Source organism: Dipodomys ordii, unplaced genomic scaffold, assembly GCF_000151885.1.
Source record: "Dipodomys ordii isolate 6190 unplaced genomic scaffold, Dord_2.0 Scaffold3, whole genome shotgun sequence".
NCBI lineage: Eukaryota > Metazoa > Chordata > Mammalia > Rodentia > Heteromyidae > Dipodomys > Dipodomys ordii.
The window spans coordinates 2,571,877-2,576,887 of record NW_012267219.1 but is presented as its reverse complement, the minus strand read 5'-3'; positions in this window follow the sequence as shown (position 1 = coordinate 2,576,887).

Below are 5,011 nucleotides of genomic sequence, written 5' to 3'. Positions count from 1 at the left end.
GTGTGCCAATATTGAGGTGTAAATCCAGGACATGGGTATGTTCCTGAACTTTTTCTGCTCTAAGCCAGCACTCTCCTTGAACCATACCTCCACTCTAGCTTTTTTTTGTGTGTCTGTCGTGGGGCTTGAACTCTGGGCCTGGGCATTCATTGTCCCTCAGCTCTTCAGCTCAAGGAGAGCGCTCTACCACTTGAGCTACAGCGCCACTTCAGGTTTTCTGGTGGTTTATTGGAGATAGGAGTCTCATGGTCTTTTCTGCCTGGGCTGGTTTTGAACTGTGGCCTCAGATCTCAGCCTCCTGAGTAGCTAGGATTACAAGTGTGAGCCACCAGCACCCGGCATTACTACTCTGGCTTCTTGGTAGGGTTTTTTTTTTTTTTTTTTAAATTGGTAATAGTAGTTTTAGTTTAAGACTTTTCTTCGCCAGGCTGATCCTCAGATGTCAGCCTCCTAAGTAACTAGGATTAGAAGCATGAGATACTGGCACCTGACTAGGATTTACTTTTTGAAAAGGTCACTTGTACCAGTTTAGAGACTGAATTAAGAAAAGAAACAACAACAAAAAACAAAAAGACTGGAATCAAAGAGTTCAGTTTAGAGGTAGTCACAGTAAACCACATAAGCAATTGAACGTAAGGTGTGAATGCAAGTATGGATGGATTCAATTGATATTTAAGAGAATCGTTAGATGTGAATGTGTGTGTGTGTGTAAGTAAGAAAGAGAGAGAGAATATGAAAAGGATTTGCCTTAAATAATTTCAAGTTTTTTGGGTTTTCTGCCAGGGTAGATGGTAACATCAGTAAGTTAGAGCATATAGGAAGATGCATATTTAAAATGGGAATAAAACATTCTAGACTGATTGAATTTGAGGTATCTGTTGAGGTATAGTCTGGAAGTGGAGAAAATTAAGGCTGAAGACAGATTTGTGATTTGGTTCTAGATATTCTAGTTTAAGTGATAGCTTTGGGTCAGCCAAAAGGCATGTTGAGATTGAAGATCTGCAGGTAGAGGAGGGCTTCTTAGCACTGGCAGCTAAAGATGTGACTGATAGAAGTGGAGCCCTAGAAGAAGTTTGAAAAAGAACAGAAAAGTAGATGGAAAACCAGTGAAGTATGTGAGATGAGAATTAAGAAGAGAGTCATACACAGGAGGAAAGCCATACTAGTTATTAAATGTGAGGAAAGGTTAAGTCTGATAAGGATTGGTAAACACTTCTGGAATTTGTCACTCAAAGTCATTGGTATCTTCCTAGACAGCAGGTTTGCTGGAGTGATGAAAATGGACTAAACTGCATTGAATTAAGAAAAAAGGCAAGCAAGTGCTCTCGAGATAATTACAAAGAGAAATGACAATAGGGAGAGGGAATGTGGGATAAAAGGAGCACTTCTTAACATTAAGGGTAGTGACCTAGAGAGAAGAAATAATGAGAGAGGTGATAATGAAGTTCTTGAGCATGTAGAGAAGATAAAATTCAAGGCTAAAGTAGAAAAAGTTACCTCCTTCAAGGAAGAGGTCAAGAAAAAAAAATGGTAAGAGTATTAGATATCTGAACAAAGAAATTTGAGGAAGTTCCTGTCAAGAAAACAACGTGAAATTCTCTGGAGCTTGAAACTTTTTTTACTCATCCACCCTATGTATGTCCATTGGGAATAGGCTAGAGACCTTTAAGTTCATTCACAAAAAATGACAGTCACCATAAGGACCATAACATTCCTTCAGTGAGAAGCATAAAGAGCTCTGAAAGTCTTGTTCCAGTAACTAAATGCTTTGTGCAGAAGTGATGGGAATGAGAAAGATGGGACAGGAGTTAAGATCAGATAGATCCAGATGATGATGCTAATATTTGGAGATGGTATAAATGTGGGAGGAAAGAATTATGAATGGATGACTCTCAAGTTTGTTGTTGTTGTTTTTGAGCACTGGTCAGTATTGTTAAACTGAAATAAGAAAGGGCAAGTGTGGGATTAGAGGAATGTTGATAGGGAATTTTCTGTAATTGTCTAGCAGCTATTTATCTAGAGGAATCTGAAATGCTGTAGAGAAGAAAGCATATTTAAATTTAGGAGTACTTTACACACAAGAGAGTTCAATTCATTATAGGAAATAATCTTATCAGTTGTAGAGTGGTAAGAGAGTTGAGATGTAACACCCAGGAAGCACCAGTATTTAAGGGCTACTTTTGATTTTAATGTTAAAATTACTATTTTGTTATAGAACTGGGGATATAGTTCATGTGCTTGATGTACTTGAGGCCCTTCATTCAACCCTAGGGTCCTAGGCAGAAAAAGAAAAGAAAAGAAAACTTGACTTTTGGGGATCAACACAGCTTATATTTGTTTGTATTCTTTTTTTTTTTTTTTAGAGCTGGTCCTGGGTCTTGGACTTAGGGCCTGGGTGCTGTCCCTGAGGTTTGTGCTCAAGGCTAGCACTCTACTACTTGAGCCACAGCTCCACTTCTGGCTTTTTTGGTAGTTAATCAGAGATAAGAGTCTCACAGGGTTTTTTGCCCAGGCCAGGCTGGTTTTGAATTGTGATCTCTGGATCTCAGCCTCCTGAATAGCTAATTATAGGTATGATCTATCAGCACCAGGCTTGTTTCTATTCTTCACCAGCAACCTGTTGGTGATTTTTTTGAGGAAAAGCAAAAACATAAAGCCAGGAAATTCTTCCTTCTTTCTTTTTCCCTTCCTTCCTTCCTTCCTTCCTTCCTTCCTTCTTTTTTTTTTTTCCTGCAACACTACTGTTGATTTGACAATTTTATAGATGTTGACTGTCAGTTATTTGTGTTAACAATGGATTGGTTGTTAGTGAGTGATATTTGGATAGAAGTGTTTTAATTTTTTTACTTGGTTTTGTATATATTGTCAATAAACAAAATTTTGAGAAAGTTTTTGTAGCCTGTAAGTTAGCTGCCAAGACACAAGAAGGTTCAAAATTAGTCTATTATTTCCCATATTTATAAAATATTAAGTGAACAATGTAATACTATCATAGAAGTATAACAAATCATTTGTACTAGATTATTTAATTCTCAGAATAATAATCCCCAGTTTGCAGTTGAGGTGTAGGGAGATTAGGATGGGATTTTTCCATTATTTTGTAGACAGGTTTGGACAGTTTAATGCTGAACTTGATACTTAATTCTCCTAGACCAGAATTCGATCATTTCTGAAAGATCTCTTGATTTCTTTTTTCTTTTTTTTTTGTCGGTCATGGGGTCTGAACTCTGGGTCTGGGCACTGTCCCTCAGCTCTTCAGCTCAAGGCTAGCGCTCTACTATTTGAGCTACAGCGCCGCTTCTGGCTTTTTTTCTGCTTATGTGGTGCTGAGGAATTGAACCCAGGACCTCATGCATGCAAAGCAAATACTCAACCACTGAGCCACCTTCCCAGCCCAACTCTTGATTTCTTTTGTTGGGAATAGTTCCTCTATAGCGTAACTGCTTTCATTCTTAATTATACCATATTTATGGGATTGTTAACAGTAAAAAAAAATGGGCTTCAGAGCTGAGATCTTTTACCTTCTAAGATGTAGTCTGACAATAAAGTGTCTAACTGCATTACTTTACAGAAGAAAGTGACCTATAAGCAGCTTGACTTGTTAGGATAGATGAGGTATTACACAGATCTGCACTATGTTGTTTTTTTCCCCCTAACTTGGTGACATTTGAAGATGAAAATAAGTTTTTGAATCCTCTTATTCTAATGTAATCCAGGTGGTAGTCACTTAGAAGTTGTTTCTTTGTATTTTCTGCTGTCTGAAGTCTTTATTGCATAGGGAAACATCTGAACCTAGGTCTTTTGTTTTATGCTTTGAATCTGCAGTATGCATTCTTTTTGTTTGTTTGTTTGTTTGTGTTTTTTTAACTGTATTTTTTTTTGTCTTTTCTTTTTGGGGATCGAACCCAGGACGTTGCACTTGCTAGGCAAGTGCTTTGCCACTTAGCTACATCCCAGCCCTGCATTATGCATTCTTTTGCATATATGATTTACATACTAGTCTATGGATCCAATCTAGAAAACGGACATGAAGTTAGGGTATTTATTCAAGAATTGCTTTAGGTCATCAGTCCTGATGAAGTCTGATGTTTCAGAAAATCCAAAATAGTATTAGCCTTAAATTGGGGATCTAGTATACCAAGATCACTTGTATTCCAGTAGCTTGAGAATTTACTATTTTTTATTTATATCCAAAAATGCTTTACACTAATGATGAAGGTCCATTATATGTACCTTTATATTCTGTTGATATGGAAATATACAAATAGGTTGTAAGAAAGCTAATGATATATTATTCCGTTCTGGTCAAATCTTACATATTATTCCTTTGGAAAAAATAGACATCTCTGGAGATGGGAAGGTGGTCATATCCAGAAATCATAAATAATATTTTAATACCACTACTAACCTTTCTGTTGATTCTATGGCTTATATGTTTATCTTTCACTTTTTTGTGGGTAACTGCTCTAAGATTACTTAAGAAATTAGCTGCCTGGCAACATCAAAGTGCAGAAGTTAAAAATTGAATTGCATGCCTTCTATTGTCTAAATTTAGAATCATGAAGAGCCCCTGTAGAATTGAACTTAGGATTTTAACACACTGTTTCATTCTTCAGAGTAAGGAGAAGATGGGTAGCTTCAAATTAATTTTACACAGTCATCCAAATCACTTCATTAAGACAGAGTCCAGTAAAAAGTCAAAACTACCCAAAAACAGCAATGGGAAGGGAGGAATGAGAGGGAAAGAGGGAACAGCCTACACTAAGCAAAAGGAAAAAAATGTAAACATCACCTGAGGAAAAAATAATTTGTATTGTCAAAGCTCATAGAATTCACAAACTACATAGACCATGATAATGACAAAGTGCCTTATGAAGGTTAAAATGTGTTTGTGATTTTAACTAAGTATTACTATTCCACAATACTGTGAAATTTATGTAATCACCTAATCTCAATTTTTTTTCCTAATCTCAATTTTTAAAAAAAGAAAGAAGGGATGGGTTAGGAGCGA